We start from the raw sequence: 10060 nt of genomic DNA, 5'->3' as shown, positions 1-10060 counted from the left end.
TTTATCTTCCAAAATTTTCCCTAATTGAATTTTAAAATACCACTTATAAAATTATCACTAGTTGAAATTACTTTGCATTTGTTCACTATCTTATTTATCTTCACTAGCCTCTCTCTCTCTCTATACCCTCCAGGATCTGGCTCATTAATTTGAGCATTTGTTCATATATAAACCACCTTGCATTACTCTTCGAAAGTGCCCATAAAGATGGCATCGCCATTGCAACTTGCAATTGGAATATCAGCCTGCATAATACTCTAGAGCCAGACTAAACCACTTGAACAAGTTCACAAAACAACACGTATGATGTGGTTTAAATTAAGTTTCTTTCCCAAGTTGAACGGCAGAGGTGAAGAAGAGGATTAATCACCTTGAAAATTTGTTTCTGAATCCAAACTTGGGTGGTGCGAGTCTCACGTTTGTATGTTTGAGTACAATATTGTACATTGAATAAGAGGTGGCTATGTTGCATCCAGATCCAGTGCCACGTTTTAGCCTACTGCATGAGAGCCCTGTATATTCCACTTGTTATTAAGTAGTTAGTTATAACTGTTTTTCAAGAAATTCTCGAGTTGTATGGTCTAGCTAGTTCGTAGGAGTTCCGTCGCTAAAAACAAGGAGAGACATCAAATTCTCCTAGGACCCTTGGGTCATTTCCTCCATGATTTACTCCTTAATTTATATATTGGGTTGATTTGTAATGAAAGGTAAATTTGCCGTTCTCCTCTTTGAGTATCCAAAGAAATTAAAACAAACTACATCTCCCGCTCGAACGATCGCTGTTGAGTGTTGCCTGTTGGTGATAGGAAAAATGGAATCGCAGCAACTGGTGAAGGGGCAGGAGGAGACCATAGAATCAGCCACCGAAACCCACCTCTCCTCATTATCCAACGCCGCATGCAGTCAGCTTCCACCTCTCGGCTACCACCCCAGCCTCTGTCCTGCCATCAACCTCCCTCCAAACAATTCCCAACAAGCCATTATCCTTGCTCCCGTCCCTCAATCTCAAAAAGTCTTTGCCGTCTCTCCTCCTTACTCCTTCCAAGTTCCTACCAAGAAGATAACCAATCCAGATGACATTCGCCGCTTCCACGATTCTCTTTCCGGCAAGAACTTCCTGGGCTTCGTCGTCGCCCTTAGTGAGTCCATCCACGGCCACAAAATTTCCGACCGCTGCCACCAATCTCAAATTGTAAATTCCATCGTCACCCTCCTCGAAACACTTCTCCGTTGGGTCGATGAGATCCCGCCGGTGCAACAGTCCTCCCGATATGGTAACTACTCTTATCGGGATTGGCACGACCGTATGACTGAAAATGCTGAATCCTTGATGCTTCAATTTCTCCCCGACGATCTCCGATCTGCCACCCTCGAGCTCATTCCCTACTTCACCGATAGTTTCGGTAATTCGAGCCGCATCGACTACGGCACGGGCCATGAGACCAATTTCGCTGCTTGGCTCTATTGCCTGGCTAGACTAGGGCTTCTAAAAGAAAATGATTACCAGGCAGTTGTTTCTCGGGTATTCGTGAAGTATCTCAAGTTGATGAGAAAGTTGCAGACGGTTTACTGCCTGGAGCCAGCGGGTTCACATGGCGTTTGGGGTCTGGACGACTACCATTTCCTGCCATTCATCTTTGGCTCATCTCAGTTGATCGACCACAAGTATATGAAGCCCAAGTCCATTCATAACCAGGATATACTAGATAATTTTTCGCATGAGTATCTCTATCTCTCCTGCGTTTCCTTTGTGAAGAAGGTTAAGAAAGGGCTTTTCGCTGAGCACTCGCCATTGCTGGATGATATCAGCGGCGTACCCACATGGAACAAGGTGAACAGCGGTATGCTTAAGATGTACAAGGCAGAGGTTCTGGAGAAGGTCCCCATCATGCAGCATTTCCTATTCGGAGGGCTCATTAAATGGGAAGGGTGATCCATGGACCAGCTTTTTCAGTTGGACATTTGCATCAGTAGTTCATCAGGCTTCAGGGATGGATCACATCAGGTAAACTCAGACATACCTGTGGAGCCAAAACTTCATCACTGATGCACAACAACGATGGATGTGCAGATCGATGCATGCATGGGAGGGATTTAATTTTGTTTCTTGTACATAAAAAAAAAGGGAAAAGAAATTAAACATGGTGGCTGACTTACTCGAGACTCTAGCTCAACATATCCCAATATGCATGGCTATTGACAATCAAGGTTGAAAATGGGGAAAATCCCAAGTTGCAAAGGTTAATACAGCTGTTATATATATACCATGATGAGGGGGTTTGTTCATTGTTGGACCAGAGGCTTACAAGGAAGGAGTGTTATTCTTCAGTTCAGAGAAAGGATTTACTTAGCAGAAGATTCTTCTCTTATTCCAGAGAAGAATGCATAGAATGCATATACAGTGAGTAGTACATGGGGGGTAGCGCAGCTTTCTTTGATCATATTTCTAAACTCCATGGATGCTTGAATCCGTAGTCTGTGATCAAGAGTTTGTCTTTTGGAAGGAGATATTTTGTCTCAATGCTGCAGATTTCAACTTCAGTTCATTATACCATGTCAAGAAGACCCCTCTTTTAAGCAATTTATGTATGGTTGGCAGCAGTTGAGTAAGTTTTCATGGACCCGAGAGTCTATGATGACGTGCACCATGGGGACAGGGAGTTTGAACTTTGAAATGGGTGACATGGTATATCTCAAACTTAGGTGTGCAATTTGGGTGGGCTCAGGTTGGGCTTGTGTCTCTATTCAAATGGGACCGGCCCAACGGCCCGAGAACGAGATCGAGGCAGAGTCTTGATGTCATATCTGTGACTTCGACTCTCCACATTGTGTGGATAGGTGAGTTGTATTGATTGTGTAATGTTGAATGTGATTTTTGTGTTCAAGCCACTTCTCCAAATTTTCAAAACAATATTCTACACATATATATCCTAAGATTTTTCATTGTTTGAGTGAGAATTTGGAAAATAACTCGGCAGTGGTTGAATCAACACTCAACAAGACATATATCATCACTACAAAAGAAAATTCCAAAAAAAAAAAAGGAAGGAAGAAATGGCCTCCGCCTCACAGAGTCAGTCACAGAACAGATATTTTGTCAGTGTGAAGAAGTTAAAATTGTAGTATGCATTTTTGTGTGGCGAGAGTGTGTTAACGTCTTACTTAGTCCTTCTTATTTGTCCTGCAGCTATCAATTTGAAACGACAACAAAAAATTATCCATTTTAACTTGGGTTTTGCTGCCCAACTTCACTTATGGGCTTGGAAATTGGAATTGTCCAATCACAAGCACAAGAAGGCCCACTTTTATATTCTTGCCTAGAACAATATCAATTGATTAACATTTAACGGCAAATACACAGTGGTAGCGCTTGACACGTTACCACTTCCCACCAAACCGGCCCACCCACTTAAGTGGTGAAATCATCTTCATCCGCTCTACTAAAAATAAAATACTCTCTTAAACAAACTATTCCATTAACACGTTTACATCCATGATAATGACGTGGTGGTCGGCTGCATCCATAATGCTTCTGTGTTGTGTCTTTTTTGGTTTTTTTCCCCATTTCCTCTCTTTTCTCGTCCAACCATTTTTGATTAATAACCATATAAAAACATCTATGATGGAAGATGACCATGGGCTTCCCTCTATGTGAGTTATTAATAATTTATAGTGGTTAGGCCCACCGATCTTTGAAATCCGTGGCTATAGCACAGCCTCATTTATATATTCCTTTTTTTTTCTAGAGATATAAAGAAAAGCTTCAACGCATTTCAGTTGGTAGATAATTCGGATGTCGAACTGAGTAGGTCACTTAGTCGAGCTGCAAAAAAATGATGATGTCTGGGTTGCTTTATTCGGAGTGGGCACTCCGATGCTTAAGTCAACGAAGAGTTTTGAGAGGACTAAAGCGAGAGAACTAGGGAGATAGTGAACTGTGAAAACTAAATCCTGCGTACATTTTCTATGAATGGGGATACCTTTATATATGCTAGCTGTTGTGAGGCTCATGAAGCGCGTCCGAGATCTCCAGCCCGTTTGGTTCGAAAGTAGTTTCACGCCCAGAGATGGACTCTGCATAAGCGGGTAGTGTCTATCCAGTCACATCCAAAGCGGACAGGGTGATAACTGGCTCTTTCGACATGGCATCGTGATCCTAGGGAAGTCAGAGATGATAACCTGCTGAACGAGGAGGTCACTCAGCACGTCAAGCAGGTCGCTAGCTAAACTCGGGCCAGGTTGGCAAAAGCAGGTCGCCTCTTATGTCGACTTGAAGTCTTATCGGGCCGTTCACAGTTCAGTCTGCTGAGGTGGTTTCAAGGTCATCAGGGCGGGTGCGAGATGTTCGAGGCGCTCCTCATGTCAGATTACATGGTGTTGAGATGTCATCTGACTGTTTTGAGGTAACACGTGTCATCATGTCACTAGAGGGCCAAATCGCCCTTCATCAATTGTCCCCCACTCCCGAAACGAGGTTGGTTCGATGAAGGGAATAGTTTATTGTGGGTTCTTGGCCGGGAATGACTAGTTTGATTTGTTCGTAGGTATCGATCTAGTTTGCTCCCCAAGTTGGAAGAGTCTAAGGGTTGAATGTAACATTACGCAGGACTTCGCCATCTTGATTATCGAGGCATAGGAGCAAACTCATCTGCTCGACAGAGGCGAAGCAGGCACTCCGAGGACATCTACCATACTAGGGATGTAACCATCAAGGAGTTCTACAATTTGGCCGAACACCTCAAGAGCGGAGTTCGCCGTGTCGTCCTTAAGAGGGGCTTCAAATTGTGCGACTGCCTCCTCAGGTTTCTCCGCTTTCGTAGACTTCAACGCAATGCCCCTTAAGGTGGTCCTCGAAGGAGTAGCCGACAAGGTCGATGCGGAGCCTGAAACCGAGGTGGGGGCGACTGTAAAGAAGTCAGCCAAGCTTACATGTCTGTTCAGGTGCTAAAAGCAAACTGGTCTTCCTTCGAACCAAAGTACACTTAGGTCGTGGTGCTAAAAAGTAGATTGGCCAATTAGGGTAGTGGCAAAGTCAAAACACTGTCGAGCTAGTTAGATGGGGGTTGACCTACATAGATTGGTTAGCGTGTCTTGAGGTCAAGTTGAGGGGGCCTTAAAGTTGAAAGCGTTTTAGCTTCCCCCTTTTTTAATTTTTCTATCCGAGGTGCTTATAGCGTAGGTCAGCTTTATCCTAGTTTCCAAAGTAGGTGGTCGAGGTTTGTGTTTTACGTAGGTCGAGGCTGCACTTGAGCCTTAGATGTAGTATCTTCATAAATTGTCGATGTTCCATGCATGGGGTACCTACCTCCCCTCTAAGGTTTTGAGCTCGTACGTGCCTTCGCTGATAACCCTTAAGACTCTGTGGGGGTTTTCCCAGTTCAGACCTAGCTTTCCTGCACTAGGCTCAGGTACCATAACCTTCCTAAGTACCGAGCTACCCGTTGTTGGTACGACGCGGTCCAGATGTAAGCCAAGTCACAAACTTCCTTCACTAGGTCGAGATTAGTCTGCATCTCATCCTCATTGGCCTCTTTGTCGTACATCTCAGACCGTATGGTTAGCACTTCGGTCTCGGTCGGGATGGCGGCCTCCATGCCATACGTCAAGTTGAAGGGAATCCCATTGGTTGTTGTCTTGATTGTAGTTCGGTAGGCCCATAAAACACTAGGCAGCTCATCCACCCATAGACCCTTAACTTGAGAGAGTTGAGCTTTGAGGGCTCGCAAGATGGCTCTATTGGTCACTTTGACCTCCTCGTTGGATTGAGGGTGAGCTACCGAGGTGAAATTTTGTTGAATCTCCATCCATCTCGATGAACTAATTTTGGAATTTGATATCTTTGAACTACTTTCCATTGTCTGAGATCAATATTATGACAGTCCAAAGCGGCAGATAATGTTTCTCTAGAAGAAGTTTTGCACGTTCCGAGTTGGATAGAGACTAGTGGCTTGGCCTCTACCCACTTGGTGAAGTAGTTTACCACAACGACCAAGAACCTTCTTTGCTCGGTTTCTGGTGGAAAGGGACTGATTATGTCAATCCCCCACTGCACAAATGGCCATGAGCTGGTCAAGTACCTCAAGTCAACAGTGTGCTATCGGGGTATGTTGGTGTGTCGCTGACACCTATCACATTTCTGCACGAACTGGGTGGCATTTGCCTTTATTGTTGGCCAGTAATATCCTTGTTGTAGCGCTTTTTTGGGTTAGCACTCTGCCCCCTAGGTGTCCTCCGCAGAGACTTTTGTGGATCTTATGTAGCACCTGGCTCGCTTTACATGGGCATAAGCAGCGCAGATAGGAGAGCGTCAATGACCAGTGATACAATTGCTCACCTATGATTACATAGCGAGCTAACTGTCGCTCTACCCTTCGAACTGCATTACGATCTTCAAGGAGGGTCCTGTGGTGTAGATAGTCGATGAGTGGATCTATCCAGCTCGGCTCTATGGCCATGACGAGAGCGACCTCTTCTGTCATTCTTTCGATGTTTGGCTATGGCAAGTCTTCAATGTAGACAGTTCTCTTTGGGATCTGCTGGATGTACCAAGAGTGGAAGTTGGATAGGAGCTTTCTAACCCTAGCCAGATATGCCAACATGGTAGGCTCCCAGGCCTTATACTGCCCATTCACTTGGTTGACTACCAGTTGCGAATTGCTGCAAATGACAAGGTGTTGTGCGCTGACCTCCTTTGCTAGGGACAGCCCGACTATAAGCGCCTTGTATTCAGCTTCATTGTTCGAGGCTCAAAACGCGAATCGGAGAGTATACTCTAGTTTCACTTCATTGGGTCTATAGTGGATCAGTCCAGCTCTACTTCCATGCTGGTTGGATGAGCCATCCACATGGAGGATTCAGGGCTCCTCGTCCCAAGTCGGGTCGGGTGTCGCACTGGTTGATGCCTTTGAGGTGGTCACAGGCTCGACAACTTCAAGGGTCGACGTATTGAACGTGCACTCAATGACGAAGACAACCAGGACATGTGCCTTGATCGATGGGCACTCAAACCCGATGTTCACTCAATGAGCTTGATTGCCCATTTCGTCAGCCTTCTTGAGACCTCGAGCTTCTAAAGAACTTGCCTCAAAGGTCGATCGGTTAAGACTATCATGGTATGGGCCTAGAAGGCCGCTTTTCTATGTTGGGATATCTGGTCTCGATGGTGTGCAGTACTTTACTTACATAGTAGACAGGTCACTGCAATCTATCCACCTCGCGAATTAGGATTGAGATGACTACCTCGTCACTCGCAGAGAGGTATAGTTTTAGCTCGTCTCTAGGTTCTGACCTGGTTAGAAAAGGTGGTGAATTGAGGTACCTCTTGAGCTTGTCAAACATGAGCTAGCACTCTTTAGTCCACTCGAAGTCTTGGTTCTTTTTCATGGCCTGAACGAAAGACATTGCCTAGCTGACTTAGACATAAACTGGTTTGGGGTGGCTATCCAACATGTTAGCCTTTGTACATCTTTTATTGTTCTAGGAGGTCGCATATCTAGGATGGCCTAAATTTTGTTTGGATTGACCTTGATACCTCGTCGGTTTACTATGTACCCAAGGAACTTTCCCGACGTGACACCGAAGGCGCACTTATTTGAATTGAGCTTTAGATGAAATTTTCTAAGTACGTTGAAGACGTTGATGAGGTCGGCAATTAGAGTTTCATGGGATTTACTCTTTGTGACCATATCATTTATGTACATCTCTACTTTGTCTCCAACCAAAGGGGTGAAAATTTTATTCACAAGGCACTGATAGGTTGCCCTAGCATTCTTTAAGCCGAAAGGAATGACCTTGTAACAATAAAGGTTGGTCTCAGTCACAATGGCCGTTTTCTCTTGGTCGGTAGGATCCATCTGGATCTAGTTATAACTGGAATATGCGTCCATGAAACTCAATAGCTCAAACCCCGAGGTCACATCTACTAGACGGTCCATCCTTGGGAGTGGGAAGCTATCCTTTGGGCAAGTTCTGTTGAGGTCGGTATATTTGACGCACATGTGCCACTTCTTGTTGGCCTTCTTCATGAGGACTGAGTTGGCAATCCAACTCGGATATTCGACCTCCCTCATGAAGTCCACCGCGAGGAGCTTCCCAACCTCCTCGTCTATTACTCTCCACCTCTCGTAGGTGAAGTTCCTTTTTTTTCTATTTTTTCGGTCTGATTAAGGGGTTTACATTCAGTCTATGGGTTATTACAGAGGGGTCAATGACAGGCATATCAGCGGCCGACCAAACAAAAACATCTTGATTATTAATTAAAAAGCTTACCAATTCAGAGCGCAGTGGTTCCTTGAGGCGTTTGCCAATCTACATTGTCTTTGAGGGTTGGTACCTGAGACCAGTACTAGGACAGTGTCTTCCATCGGGTGAGCTCTTTCCTCGTTGTTCTCCAAGGGCGGCTCTAGGTCGACATCGACCTGCTTCCCTTAATGCTTCAATGTTGCAATGTAGCACTTTCGCGATTTGAGTTGGTCGCTGCACATTACTCCTATCCCGTGGTCGGTGGGGAACTTCATAGCGAGGTGGTATGTTGATAACACCACTCTAAGGGCATGTAGTATTGGTTGGCCTAGAACGGTGTTGTATGGTGAGCTCGTTGCCAACACTAGAAAGTCATGTCGGAACCCCGTCCTGTTCAATGTGGTTCTTATTGTCACAGACAGGTTGATCCGTTCAAGAGCCCGAGTCGCTCCACCATCGAAACCGGCCAGGGGAACATCGGCTTGGGTTTGGTCTTCCCTTCGCAGTCCCATTTGCTTAACACTCAAAGGAACATGATCTCTACTGAGCTATCAGAATCGGCGAGTACCCTTTTTGCCTCATAGTCGTGGATCATGAGCTTGACTATGAGAGTGTCATTATGAGGGTAACGGATCCCGTGCATATCGTCTTCATTGAAATAGATCACCTCTTCAATTCTTCATCGTTTTGGCGTTTTCTCCCCCTTACAATCCAATCCGTGAGTTAAGGCTCAACTAGCAGGGGCAACAGAACCTGTTGCCTCCAACTCTCCAACGATCGTGTTAATCATGCTGCGAGCTGGTGGGTTATCATATTGCTACGTTTGCAGGTTGGTGCCGTGGCTACACTGCATCAACTCTCGAAGACGCTGGTTGTCTACTCCTATGAGATCCATAGAGGGCTCAATTTGTGGGGGCAACTCCATTATCTGTAGGTCATCAACTCGCACGGGAGCCTTGAAGGGCTCGACCCGTAAGGGCGACTCCACGATCTGTTGGTTGCTAACTCCCACGGAAGCCACTGAGGGCTTGACTTGTAGAGGCGACCTCGTGATCAAGGCTGATGAGGCTCGTCTGGGCGAGACCGTTGGAACTTGTCTGGGCTGATCATTCTGATTCTGCCCCCTTGTGGGGATTCTTTCGATCCAGGCATTGTTGTTGTTGCTTGAGGATGCCATTGCTTGAGGCTTAGAGAACGACTGAACTTAGCTTTTGTGTGGCATATTCCCACAAATAGCACCAATTGATGGTGCACGATTTGGTGCTCTCTGTTGGCAAATAGCTCAGACACCGGACTGAGTAGATCGCTTGATCGAGCTGTAAGAAAGTGATTATTAGAGTGTCCAGGTTGCTTTACCCGGGGTGGGCACTCCGATGCTTGAGTCAGCGAAGAGTTTTGATTGGGTTAAAAGCGAGAGAACTAGAGAGCTAGTGAATTGTGAGAGCTTGTACCTTTTTTGTGAATGGGGATGCCTTTATATGCTAGCTACCGTGAGGCTCACGATGCGGATCTAAGATCTCCAGACCATTTGTTTGGAGGTGGTTTCACACATAGAGATGAACTTCACATAAACGGGTAATGTCTATCTAATCGCACTCAAAGCAGGCGGGATGATAATCAACTCTTCCAACATAGTATTGATACGAGGAAAATTGGAGATGATAACTTGATGAAGAAGATCGCTCGACATGTCTGGCAGGTCACTAGGACTAAATCGGCACAAGTAAATTGCTTCTTACGCCAACCTAAAATCTTGCCACACAATTGGAAGTATGACCACAGATTTGAAGTCCACCCCTAGGAAAATTAATTACTAATT

General features: G+C 45.4%; 1 pseudogene; it reads left to right on the top strand.

Annotated features, from left to right (window-relative positions):
* The first annotated feature begins 717 nt into the window (after positions 1-717).
* Positions 718-10056, top strand: LOC148791232 (uncharacterized; annotated as a pseudogene).
* The last annotated feature ends 4 nt before the right edge of the window (positions 10057-10060 follow it).

The sequence above is a fragment of the Nelumbo nucifera genome, chromosome 5, assembly GCF_055504915.1.
Source record: "Nelumbo nucifera cultivar China Antique chromosome 5, China Antique-T2T, whole genome shotgun sequence".
Lineage (NCBI taxonomy): Eukaryota > Viridiplantae > Streptophyta > Magnoliopsida > Proteales > Nelumbonaceae > Nelumbo > Nelumbo nucifera.
The sequence above is the reverse complement of the archived record's forward strand: the minus strand, read 5'-3'. Positions and strand labels throughout refer to the sequence as shown.